A 14,632-nucleotide genomic window follows, 5' to 3' on the forward strand; every position below is an offset into this window, starting at 1 on the left:
TTATAATAATAATAATAATAATAATAATAATAATAATAATAATCGTTTTAAATTAACGTCACACATTGTAAACGAAATAATAATGATGATGATGATAATGATAATAATTTTTACGAGGAACATAAACGAAGGCTCAGACGGAGAAAAATTAAATAATAAAAAATTATAACCCAGTCGGAGTCATTAAATATTTTTTTTTTTTTTATACTACTCGTTTAATTTTTCCCGGTTACAACTAAAAAAATTTATCGGTTCCTTCAGGATTAAAACAAAATTTTTGGCACGTCCATAAATGTTTTATCTGATAATGTACATAAATAAAATAAATTATTCACTTTTTAGTAAAAGAAAAAGAAAACGAAACAAAAAAAAACAAGTTTATTATATGATTAATTGAAAATTTTTGAAAGTGATTATTTGGTTCCATTATCGAAATAAATTTTTTAAAAAAAAAAAAAAAAAAAGGCACGGTCGTCCTGGAGAAACCTTGCTCCAATCTACAGAGAGAGAGAGAAAGATTGCAACAACATTTCTCAACATCAAATGATAATAATAATAATAATAATTTCATTAAATCCAGGGGCGATTATTTACAACTTGTAATTAAATTACCGTAAGGAATCCCACGTTTTTTTTTTTTCTGTTTTCGGATAGTTTCGTGATTTTTTTTTACTTTTTACCAACACAAAAAGAGAGGGAGAGGGGGGAGAGAATGTGTGAGGGAGAGAGAAAGAGTGAAAGGGAAAGAAAAGAGAGAGAAAATCGTAATAAGTTTGGAAATATCAGGTGTTGATGTGGGAGCATATACATACACACACACAACGATACAGGTTAATTATTTGATTAATTATTACGTCATCGTCACGTGATTAATAAAATGCATGAAAACAATTTGCATCCTTTTCGTTTGTTATATTTGTTTGTATTTGTTTCAATTAAAAAAACAAAGTCGTTTTATTTTTTTAAATTTAATTAATTATTTTTTTTTTATCAAAGATTATTTTGATGAATAAAAGGAAACGGAAGTTACGACAAAAAAAAAAAAAAACTTACCGAACTTGAATAATGGTAAAATTTCAATATGGCGATTTATCTGGAAACGTAAAACCTGGAAAAAAAAAAAGGAAATAAAGAAAAAATAAAAAACGAGGCGGATTCACATTATGTGTGAAAATGTAAATAAAAAGTTTATTAAATAACAAATACGATCAATGAATCTCTCTCTCTCTATCTCTCTCTCTTTCTTTCTTTTTCTGTTTGTATTAGGCTATAGTCAGGTATTATAAGGCGCAAACTGGCTAAGGTCAGTTGTTTGTTTAACACACACGATTTGACATTTTGTATTTATTGTTCTTCCTCCGCCATATTTAAATAGTTTAACCTTTAAAAAATCCTTTTAAATCGATTTCAAATTTTTTTTTTTCGTAACCGAATAAAAAAAAAACCGTTCGGTTTGTAGGAAACAACAAACAAATAAACAAACAAACAAGTGTACTTAAAAAAAAAAAAATTCCAGTTATATAAATTTTTTTTTTGGAGAAAAAAAAAACCGTTCGTACCGGAAAAAAAATTTTTTTTTTATTTTTTAATTATAAAATGAATGCGTTCACTCGTTCGTTCGTTCTCACGTTCGTTTTAACGAACGACGTAAAAAATTAAAATTCCAAACATTAAATTTTATGTGTTCAATAATAAATTTATGGAGAAAAAAAAAATTTCCCTTTTTCTTCTTCTCCAGATTTTCCAAAAAAAAAAAAAAAACCGAACGCCTTTTCCAATAATCCAATCGTCAAAATTGAGTTTATATTTAAAAAGAAAACTTTTTTGTCAGACGTTTTTTTTTTTTTTTTGGGGGAGGAAAACGGAGAGAGGGATTAGGGGAAGCGGACGTGCGTTTTTTGAATGCTCGAAGACGAGGGGGCACGGGGGGGGGGCGTTCGCTCTAACGGATTTGAATTTTAATAGAATTTAAATGCCTCATACGAAACGAAATCTCATGGAAAAAAAAAAAAAATTTATAAATTTAAATACGTTTTATATATACATTTCCTCCCCCTCCCCCTACTCATTTCCTTTAAATTTATCATAATGATAATAATAATAATAGTGTATTTTAACATTAATAATAATTACGTAATTATTATTATTATTATTATTATTAACAACATTTACGTGAAAAATTTTTTCTTTTTTTTTTATAAATTGCTTTAAGCCTAAAAATTCCACAAATCCTTTGAAATAAATAAATAAAAATAAAAATAATAATAATAATTTTTTATTAATAAATACATAAAATATCAAATCGATAAATTATTGATTTATTAATAAAAAAAAAAAAAACCTTCTGCTTGATTTAAAAATAAAAAAATCTACTTTCACTCGAAAATAGTTTTGAGGTAACAAACAAACACAAAAAATTTTTTTTGTTTTTTATGTCACACCCGCACGCACCCACGTGATATTGTTATCAAATAATAAACTACTCAATATTTTTAATAATAATAATAATTAATAATAATAAAATGCATTTATTTGAAATAATAATAATATTATTTACATTAATAAAAAATTTTTAATTACGCTCAATCCATCCTTTTTTTGTTTTCCTAAAAATTTCAATACGCCTTTTTTCTATTATTATCATCATTATTATCATTATTATTACTATTATAAAAAAGGTATTTTCAAGGTGAGAAAAAAAAATAAACAAACATTTTGTATACCTGTTGAGTATGAAAACGCCCTTCCATTATTTTTCACGTACGCGTAATAATTTTAAAAATAAATCCTTTAAATTATATTGCTACTTTTTTATTTATTATTATTATTATTATTAAAAATATGGCGTCGATGATAATAATAATGATAATGATAAAAACACGGAGGACTGAATTGAAAAAAAAAAAAGTCAAATTTATTAATTTTAAGTTAATGGAAAATATTAATAATAAAAAGACGAAACGATCAATCAACTAATTAAAATCCATTCGAAATTATTATTATTATCATTATCATTATTAATATTATTATTATTTACTTAAAGTGTTTAAAATGGCAAAAAAAAAAATTTACGTCGATATATATTTATATTATTACGTCATCGAAATTAATTTTAAAAGAATTTTTTTTTTTTTTAAAAAAACGTAATTTTATTGGTTGTTTTTTGTTTTTATTATTTTACTACCCGTACCACCACCCCCACCACCACTCAATAACCTTGTTTATGGCAAAGATGAAATGTTAAAAATAATTGTAAAACTATTAATTAAAACCGGTTGTCAAAAAAGGCGCCAACTTTTACATGAAAATGTACAATACAATGTCACGTCATAAACAACAAACAAACGAAACGCGGGTTTTTATTTAAAAAATTTTTTTTTTTTCTTTAATGGACGACGCGAGATTAAATTACGATAGTCTTAAAAAATAAAACCAGGAAAACTTGAAACGTCATAATAATAATGATAATAATAATAATTGAAAAGGTGACCATTAGGCGTGGCATGGAAAAAAAAAACGTAAACGTGGCGGTTATAAAAATAGAAATGAAAGCAATTTAAAAAAAAATTATCACACACCCGCATACTACCCGTCGTTTGAAAACAAAAAAAAAATTGAAAAAAGGTTAAAGGTCAAACGTAAATTAAGCGATAATTTCCACGAGAAGATCCACGGAGAGGCTCTTGTCGTCGGGAAAAATGCCACACGAGTGCGTAAATATTCCTATGATAAAGTGGAATCCTTATTGTTGAGAATTTACGGGGAGGAGAGGGAAAGGGAAGGGAGGGGGCGAAGGGGGACTATATCTACGCACGATTCCCTTTTACCTAACTAACCTCTCAAGTTAAAAAAAAAAATAATTACGACGCCATTTTTTTTTTTAATCAACCGACGTAACTTTTTGATCCATCCGCTTTTCTAAAATGATGACGTCATAAATAAAAATCATACGCACGAAGAAAAAAAAAAAATATTTTTTCGATTAAAAATTTAACAAAAGAAAAATTAATATTTTAATCGAACGCGTTCGTTTTTTTTTGGGGGGGGGGCCTTTAAATTTTTCCAGTTTTCCCCTTTCCCGCTCCTCTCCTCTTCCCCCTCTTCCTCCACACTCCTCCTTTTTTCTGGAATTATCTTTTCGTTTCAGTCAAATCAAACGAATCATTTACAATTGATTAGAAAAAAAAAATAATTACTGGACAATTAGACGATTTTTTTCTACGACGACTGGATAAAAATAATTTTCCAGTTTTTTTTTTTTGCTTGCAAAATGAAAAGAGGTATTTTCAAAAAAAAAAAGGAATTATCCCGAGGGAAAAGGCGAGGCATTTCCATTTAATTTCGCACGTTGTAATTACTCAAAAAATAAAGATTTATTAATGAATGAACAACTTTTGGAATTTTTCCCTTCTAGCGAGTACAACGCGTCGTTCAACTCACTCACTCATCACGCATTCTCTTATTCCTTTCCTTATTTATCATCATCATCATCATCATCGTCGTCGTCGTCGTCGTTCAATAAATAAAACGATGAAATAATTTAATTAAGTTAATAAATAAAATTTTAATAAATTTTTTTGAATCATCTTACCATTAAATTTTATTTTATTTTTTTTTGAACGAGAACACGAATAACAACAACAACAACAACGACAAACAACGCGACGACACGACACGACGACTAAACTTATCACATGTGTAAATTTATTATTATTATTATTATTTAATTCATTTGTTAATTAGCAGAAAACTTTTTGAAATTTTTAAAAATTTTCCAGAATTCTAAAAACACCCCTCGTTTCAAGTTTCATAATTTTCATTATTATTATTATTATCATTTATTTTAAATAATCTGAAAAATTTATATTTTATTAAATAAAAAAAAATCGAACCGGAAAAAATTGTAAAAAAAAAAAAACAAAAACACCTGACCGACGTCAGGAGTAGGAGGAGAAAAACAAGTTAAATGATGTCATTTATTTACCATAACGGATATGATGGACATTTAATGACGTCACCAACGTTTTATTAATTTTAGGCTAAGGCGAGGCACGGGTGATTTTATGGTAAACAGTCGTAAAAATAAAATAAAAAGCGAAGGAGGAGGTGGAGGGGGAGAAAGAGGAGGAGGTGATGGTGTTGGAGTAAAAAAAAAATCCAGTCGTTAACTAATAATAATAATAATAATTCAAAGAAAAGAAGGAGGAATTTTTTTATAACTGACCTAAAAAGGTGCAAACGTCAAGGTATTTAAAAATTAAAGCCCTAAAAAAAAAAAAAAATTTTTTTTGATATTTTTTTATATTTAAATTTATTATCATTCAAATTTATAATTTATTGATCGATTCAAGGTATTCATTTATTATTATTATTATTATTATTAGCAATAAAAACCTTAAATTTTTTAAAAGATTCGATTAATTTTAAAATGGAGGAGGGGAGAGGGGGGAAAAACTTGTCTCTCTCGTTCCAGTAAATTTTATTAAAAAAAAAAAAAAAAAAAAAAAAAAGCTGGAGAGAAAAACAATGTGCGTGAGTGCGTGAGTGCGAGTGCGTGATTATGTGATTTACCTTGTGTCGTTATATTACCCAATACGTTCATTGTTATCATTGTTATTATTATTATTATTATCATCATCATCGTGTTGCAAACATGGTATAGCGCGTGGGAATTTTTTTTGTCCGGAAAAACATGAGAGTACCTGAATCTTCATAATCCTTGAAAGCAAAAAAAAAAAGTTTTTTTTTTCTTTAACGTGCGATCGAATCCCTCCTCCCCCACACTTTATTGTATTTTTTTGGGGAGCCCAAAGAAAATTTTTTTATTTTTTAGAAAATTTTGAAAACGGTGCCCGAAAATTTGTTACGTATTTACATATATTTCATTTCCGTTTTGTTAAGTTAGGTTTTTTTCCATAAAAAAAATTTTCCGTTGGATATATCGACTCGTGCCCCCCCACCACTTTCCCCCATTTACAGTATTAATCGGTCGTTAAATATTTAATACTTTTTATTAAGTAATAAAAAAAAATATAATAATAATAATAACATTTAAAAAATTTTTAATTATTTATATCGTAAAAATTTATTTTCTCTCTTTCTCTTTCCCTTTCTCTCTCTCTATCTTTCTCTTTTTCTCTCTCTTTCTCTCTCTCTCGTTTAAAAAAAAAAAAAAAATTACTCCGAGTTAATAGTAATATTGACCGAAAAAATTAAATTATTATTAATTTTAAGTTAATAAAATTTTATTAACTTTGTACCGAAAAAAAAAAAATTAATTAAATGTAAACACAAAATATTTTTTGCCTTAATTGAAGAATTAAAAAAAAAAAAAAAAACAAAATGGCGGCCGGTCGTATTTTTTTCGACGAGGTTAAATTTCCTTTTTTTTTTTTTTTTTACGGTGAAAAGAGGTGAAGAAGAGGCATGTCTTTATTATAGATTTTTTTGGGGGGCCATAACTCCTGAATTCAACGTCATCAGGTTGAAAAATATTATTTTATTATTATTATTTTTCTCTCAGCATTCGGAAAATTTTTTTTATTTATTTAATAAATAAAAAAAAAAAAATAAAACGATGGAGACGAAGACGACGACGTCGAATGACAAAATGGCGATAATGACGTCAAAATATTTTTGCCGCATTCTTTAGTTAGTAAAATTTTAATAATAATAATAATAATAATGGAAGAAAATGAAAAATTGAAAACGGAAAAAAAAGAAAGAGAGAGAGAGAGAGAAAGGAAGGAAAAAAAATTAATAATAATAATAATATGAATTCGGAATACAAATTATTTTATTTATTTATTATTATTATTATTATTATTATTATTATTATTATTATTAATAAAATCAATTTTCTATTTAAAATAATTTAATGGAAGATTTTGAAAAAACAGTTGGGAGGGGATCCTCTTGAAAAAATTTCCAACGGGGGGAGGAGATTCTTTTAAATAAAAATACGACGTACGCGTTTTTTCTTGTCAAAAATTTTCTTTCGTAAGAAATAATTTATTTATTTTTTATAAAAATATTAATAATGATAATAATAATAATATGGTTTTTAGTACACACGCGCGTACGCGCACTTAATAATAATAATAATAAAAGTAATAATAATAATGAAGTGCATTAATTAATTGTTCGTTAATTTTTGATTCATTAAAACACTAAAAATGCCATCTTTCATTGTTCGTGACTGGAAAATTAGATTAGGATTAAAAAATATAAAAAAGAAAAAGAAAGAGAAGGAGAAGGAGGAGGAAGAGGAGGAGGAGAAACAGACAGAGAAGGGGAGAGAAGGAGAGAGAGAAAAGATATTCGACAAATAATTTCGAAATGGAAATTTTAAAAAAAAAATTGTGTTGATGATTATGAGGGGTTGTTAAAAGAATTAATGAGAGTGAGAAAATGAGAGAGAGAGAGACAGTGAGAGTTAGAGAGAAGAAAGAGTGAGTGAGAGAGAGAGAAAAAGAGTGAAAAAGTCTTTGAGGAATTATGAATGATTATTTTGTTAAAGAATGACGTGAATTTTTTTTTTTTTTTCCATTCAATTTTCTTTCATCCCTCTTCGTTTGTTATAAATAATGATAATAATAAAAATGTTAATAAAATAACAATAAAGCAAGTGCTAAACAAAAAAGAGAGAGAGAGAGAGAAAGAGAGTAAGTGAGATGCAAATTTTTAAAATAATAATAATATTAGCAAGAAAGGGTTCGAAAAAAAAATTTTTTTTTAATTTAATTTTTTAATGTCGTTTTCAAGTTTTTCCATGCGAATCGTCCAAATCGTTTATTATTATTATTATTATTATCATCATCATTATTATTTATTTGAAGTATTTTTTTTTTTTTTGAAAAAGAGGAACGCTATAAATTTATAGACTATAAACGAAAAAAAAAAAAAAAATTTGTAGACGAAAATTTTAATAAAAATAAACGGTGACGTTTAACGGGGGAAAGAGAGAGATAGAGATGGGGGAGGTAGAGTGGAGTAAGGAATACTGGAAAAAGATTTTTTTTTTTTTTGTTGAATCACTGGAAAAAAGATTGAAAATTGATGACGAAGAAAAGATAGATAGATAGATGAAAAAATAGATTGACGGGACGAAAACAATTGGAAAACGGTTTGCCACGTAATTTTATGTCACAATACGATTCTTATTTTTTTTTTTTTGTTTTTCCAGTAAAAAAATTTTTTTTGGTTTATGGAATGAAAAACGTCTGGAGAAAAAAAAGAAAAGAAAATGGAGATTGTGATGTTAGTTAATTGAGGGTTATTGAGGAAAAAATAAAAAAATAAATTTATTTTTTGTGTCGCCAAAATTTAAATTTTTTTTTCTATTCCATTTTATAAACAAATCCATGTTTTATTATAATCATCATCATTATTATTATTATTATTATTTTTACTGGAGTATGAATAAACACATGAAAAAGGAAAGAAGAAAAGAAAAATGAAAACCGATACAAATTTTGATTATCGTCATTTTGAAATTTCAAAAAAAAAAGGAAAATTTTTTTTGTGGGCCCTACACGTATTAACACCCCTTAAAAAATTATTATTATTATTATCATTATTATTATTATGATAAAAGCGCCAATCGCAGCATCCCTTTTCAAATTTTTTATACGAGATAAAATTTTAAATAACAAAAAAATGTAATAAAAATAATTTTAATAAAAAAAAGAAAAGTTTACCAGTATTTGTTAAAAAGTTTTTTTTTTTTTATTAAACGAATCCGGTTTAAGATTTTTTTTTTTTATTAGATTATGTTGGTACGACTGACTTAAGTTCAACCACCCGTAAAACCTTAAAAAAAAAAAACAACCCCTAGAATTTTTTTTGTTTAAAAAAAAACAATCGTAAATAAGAAAATTTGTGATTTGTAAATATAAAATAAAAAAAAAAAAAACTTAACGTTCCTTCGACTCTCCTCCTTTCCCCTCCCTTCCCGGTTTTCTACCCCCTTTCTTCCCGCTTTCTTTCCCCTTTCCGATCCCGATGAGTTTTTTTTTTTCTTTATCCCTTGTATTGTCGATTAAAATCATCCCTCATTTTCATCGGGACGGAGACGCGAATATCATAAAAAAAATTATTATTATTATTATTCTTATGCACCATCGTCTTGAATTTGTTTTTTGGGAGGAGGGAGGGAAGTAGAGGGGAGAGAGAGGGAAAAATTGGAATCAATATTTTATTTTTTTAACAATAAAAAAAAAAAAAATCGTTAAAATTTTGTCTTCCATTTTTATTTTTTTATTTTTTTCTTCTTTGCCCTTTGTAAATTTATTACCACAAATCAAAATAAAAATGAAAAAATGGGAAGGGGGGCCGCCGTTACGCGGTCGCGACTTCCCCCCTCCCTTTTACAACATTCGTTAAACTATAAATTTTTATTATTATTATTATAATTTTCGTGATTTTTTTTTTAATCTGAGTGACGTCATTTTCCCTTCAAATGAAACATTATTTATCCCCTACTCAAAGGTCAACAAACTCATTTAGATAAAAGAAAGAAAAAAAAAATTTCGAAGAAGAAAAAAAAACGATGATTTCAATCGTGGCCGCAGACACCGATAATAATAATAATAATAAATTATGTTAAAAAAAAAAATCGATTGTTTTATTTATGTCGACCATGAATCATTTAAAAAAAAAAAAAAATAGGATTTGACGCAAAAAAAAAGGAAATAAACCGTAAAATCCTTTCGTCGATCGTCGACGTACCTGTCGCGCTCACTTGCGTCAATTACGTCACTTCCGGTCTAAAATTAAACATCTCTAATAAAATTTACTCTGACGTAAAAAAAAAAGAAAAAAAAAGACAAACGTTGGCCGATTTCAAAAAAAATTTTTTTTTCTTTAAATATTTCATTCCGTGACTATTCTCGAACATTCTCCAAAAATTTAAATTCATTCCAAAAATAAAAAAATTATTTGAAATGATAATAATAATAATAATAATAATAATAATAATAATAATAATAATAATAATAATTCGTTATTTCTTACGGAATAAAAAATGTTATGATATTTATTATTAAAATGTTAAATTCACAATAATTCTCTACTGGAAATTTCTCATAGAATTTTTTTTTTCCAGTTAACTTTTTTTTTTTATATAAAAATGATTTCACTATTTTTTTCCAGTTTTTTTTTTATCCAGGGAATAAAATAAAATTGATAATTAATAATAATAATATTTAAACGTCAGGACAACCTGCGTACAAAAAAAAAATAGGGTCGAAAGTTTATATATATATGTAAAAAACAATTTTTCAAAGGAAAAAAATAAAAGGACTCGGGGCTCCATGATTATGCATTCCTTTTTGAAACGAATGATAAATTCCAGGCAACCGATGACGAAAACAAAATAATAATAATAATGATAGGTAGTTAAAATAGTAGGCAAATGGATAAACGATTGTACATTTCGAAACGGAAAAAAAAAGAACGAAATGGCATAGAGGTCCGAAAATGCGGGGAGGGAAGGAGAAGGGAGGGATGGATGGGGGACGGTAAGGGAAGGGGAGGAAGAGAGACTAAAGCAAAAGAAAGAAAGAGAGAAAAAGAAAAAAAAATCAACCATTTCTTATCAGTTTTGATGGGGCGAAAGTTAATTTCCTAAGTGCTTCTTCCAGACTTGATCTTTTCGTTATTTTATTGATATTATACGGTTTCAGGTCTCTCATTTCCGGGATTGATCTTTTTCCTTTTTCTTTCCTTTTTCTTTCCTCCTTTTCCTTTTTTTTTCGTTCCCACTGTCTTCACTTAATTTTCTTTTTTTATATATTTTATTTTTCAATTTATTTTTATTTTTTATTTTATATAAAATTTTAAAAGGAAAGAAAAATTTCCTTTTTTTTGTTTTCCTTTGAAAAACCAAAGGAAATTTTTATATTATTTTTTTTTTTAAATGAAAAATAATTTTTTATAAAAATTAACCTTTTACTTTTTTTATTTTTCTAATAAAAAGGAAACAAAAAAAAAAACGATAATTTTTTATAGTTTTTCCTTTGAAAAAAAAAAGAAAAAAAGATCTTTCGATTTAAAAATAAAAAAAAAAAAAAACATGGCGGATGTGACTAACTAATTGAGTGAATTCATTATAATAACAGGCTCGTGTTAGAAAAACAACACGCACACGCACACATGCACCACACCACACGTGTGCGTGTGTGAAGACAAAGTAAAAACCCTCAAAAAATCCACATTTGACCGACACACACACACACAAAGTTTCCGCCATTTTTTTTTACTTTTGCATCGTAGTTACGACACGCACGCGATTGCCATTTTATTATTATCATTATTAATAAAAATTAAAAGGAAAGTTTTTTTCTTTTTTTATTAAGGCAAACGGAAAAGCCGTCGTCCGAACGCAATATCTATTATTATTATTATCATTACCAACTGTTGTAAAGTTTATTATTTTTATCAGCGTTTAAAAACCCCCCTTTTTCAAGACTATTAATATTACTATCGTAATCATCGGTGACGCCACCCGTCAGTGTTACCACCCTTTTTTTCCCGTCTACGTCACCGTCGTCGTCGTCGTTCTTGTGGCTGACTGGCTGGCCAGGCGTCAGCTGTCAAAACAACACGCACGGTTTTTTTTTGTGTTTGTGTTTATCTGTCGATAATTTGATACGAACGTAATTGAACGTAATTTTTTTTTACGACGTAATTTTAGAAAAAAAAAAAAACGTAACCATTTGAATTTTTTTTTCCTTTGACTAATTTAAAAAAAAAAAAAGGGAAAAGGAAAAAAGGAAAAAGACATCGCCCTAACTTTAAACATAATAAATTTTTTTTTTTTTTTTATTTATTCCGTATATATTATCTGATTAAAATGTGAATAATAAATTTTTTTTCCTTTTTTTTCTTCCTTTTTTTCTTTCCTTTGAGTTTGATAATAAATTGACTGTTGAATGTAAAATCGTAAAAATCTTAAATAAGGTTGAAAAACTTTTTTTTTTTTTTTAAAAACAAAACAAATGTTTATCATAAGGGATGAGAAAAAAAGAAATTGGTCGAATGATAAAAAAAAGGAAGAAAAAAAGGAAGAAAAAAAAAGGAAAGTTTTAAGCTCAATAAATAAGAGGTTAAATTTATAAAGAGTTGAATACAACAAAAAAAAAAAATTTTCCCGAGAAAATTTATAAGGAAAAGGAAACGAAAAAAAGGAAAAAAAAGAAGAAGCAAAATCTTTGACAATTGCAATTTGAATTCCCCAAAGGGTGAAAACCTCTAATTTTATACTTTTTCTTTTTTTTTTTTTATCTTCACCCGAAAAAAAAAATAACCTTTGACAGTTTTTTTTTTTCTATTGCCACGACAAAAAAAAAATAAAAAGTCAATTTCGACGACACGATGAAAAAATCTGTTTTCTCGTTTACGGTTTTTGAATTACAATAATTATTTTATTATGTCGTCGTTTTTCTCGTCGTCGTCGTCGTGTCTTTAGACTATAATTTTTTTTTAATTGATTCTATAAAGTTTTCTACGTTTATTATAAACGCTATAAAATTTTTAGTTTAAAAACCTACGTAAATAGCAGAAGACAATGATCACGAAAAAAAACGCATGAAGTCATAACCGAACAAAAAATTAATTTTTTAAAAAAATTCCTTTTCTTTTTTTTATATTATTATTTCAATTATAACAACAATTACGTCATTTATGACGTCATCTTAATTAAAAGGCACGCACGCACAACCGCACGCGTCCAAACTCATCAAAAAAAATTTTTATTAAATTATTACACGTTAAACGACGTGAAATAACCAAAAAAAAAAAAATTTTAATTTAAAAATGATTTATAACAGATCATGTGATAAATTGAGGTCAAAGGTCGCGTACGTCGTATTTCCAGTTTTTATTTTCTCCATGAAATAAAACTCGCACGCATAAATTTACCATAGAAAATTATTAAAAAAAAAAAACACAACCAACAAAACGTTATTACCAATTAATCACGTTAATAGAAATCATTTATCTATTATCATTATCATCATTATCATTATCATCATCATCATTATTATTATTATTAATATTAAAAAAAAAAAAAAAAATTTTGTCGTGGTTAAAGAAAAATTTGACGATATAAATAACAACAACATTTATATTTGTAAAAATAAGTTATTACGTAAAAATTATTTTTATTTTATTTTTTAAATTTATTATTATTATTATTATTTGTCGAATATTTTGTAAGGTCAAAAGGTCAAAAGTCAATATTTTAAATTACGGAGTATGAATTCCAGTGAAAGGTTTGATTATAAATTAAGATAAAATTTTTTTTTTTTTTTTTTTTTACTTCCTCTTTTACATCGACACGTTTTCATAAAAATCCATTTTTTTTTTTTCGTATTTCACATCCGCCATATTGGCAAATAATAATAATAATAATAATTCTATATGATTGCGAAATATGATGATGATAATAATAATAAAAAGGTTAAAAAAGTTTTTTTACTTTCGATAATTATTATCATTACAGAAAAAAAAAAAGTTTATCAAGGTTTTTTTTTACAATTGTAAAAATCCTCCTTCATGTTTTTTTTTTCTTTTCATTCAAGGATTTTATTATTATTGTTAATTAGGAGATTTAATTTTGACACTTTTTTAAAAACCTGGAAAACCTTGGAAAATTTTTTTTTTTAAAGAAAAAATAAATGTTTTTGGAAAGAACAAAAAAATTTTTTGTTTTAAAAATTCGGCGTAAAAGATTTTATTTCTTATTCTTTCCCGATATTTCAACCCCCTCCTGCACACACCCCCTATACCGGAAAAGAACCAATTTCTTAATTTTTCCGTCAATTTTCACACAATCTCCCTCATCCCCAACGTTTTTTCTCTTATTATTTAAAAATTTCGATTTTCCGGTAAAAAATTATTTTAAAAATTTTAAAATGATTGATCCACTCGTAAGTTAAACAATAATAAACAAATCAATTCGTAATTAATTAACTCGAAGTGATGAAAATTAAAAGTAAAAAATAAATCGCGACATCTTTCGTTAAAAACTTTAATTAACGGTTTTTAAGTAAAAAAAAAAAATTTATTTTTTTTTTTTACCTTTTGCTAAATGAAAAATGATTTATTGCTGCGATTTAATATCTCTCAACGCACCCATTTTAAATAGATGAAAAGAAAAGATTAATATATATTATTTTATGTAAATAATAATAATAATAATAAGTAAAAACGCGAGAATTGATAATTATTTTTATCATCTTTTGCTATTAAAAATATTTTTGCTGTGGTTTAAAAAAAAAAAATTTTTTTTCGTTCCGTATTAATCTTTTCGATTCTTTTGCGAAATGCGTATTAAAAAAAAAAAAAAAAAAAAAAAAAACGTTACGTACACGAATTTATTTTTATTTAAAAAAAATTTCCTAGTAATAAAGTTTTTTCTATAAAAAAAAAATATTTCCGTTAAATTTAACGCAAACGAATAAAAAAAAATTTCATTTTTTTTTGCGTCGGGAAAAAAAGTACGAAAATGTTTAAATAAAAAAAAAAAAAAAGAAAAAAAACGTTTTGCTGTCGTTTCATTTTTCATTTTCGTTACTATTCATTGCGATGTTTTTTAATTTTTTGCTACAAACTACAGCAAAAAAAAAAA

This window comes from Pediculus humanus, genomic scaffold (genome assembly GCF_000006295.1).
Source record: "Pediculus humanus corporis 1103172108310 genomic scaffold, whole genome shotgun sequence".
Classification (NCBI taxonomy): domain Eukaryota; kingdom Metazoa; phylum Arthropoda; class Insecta; order Psocodea; family Pediculidae; genus Pediculus; species Pediculus humanus.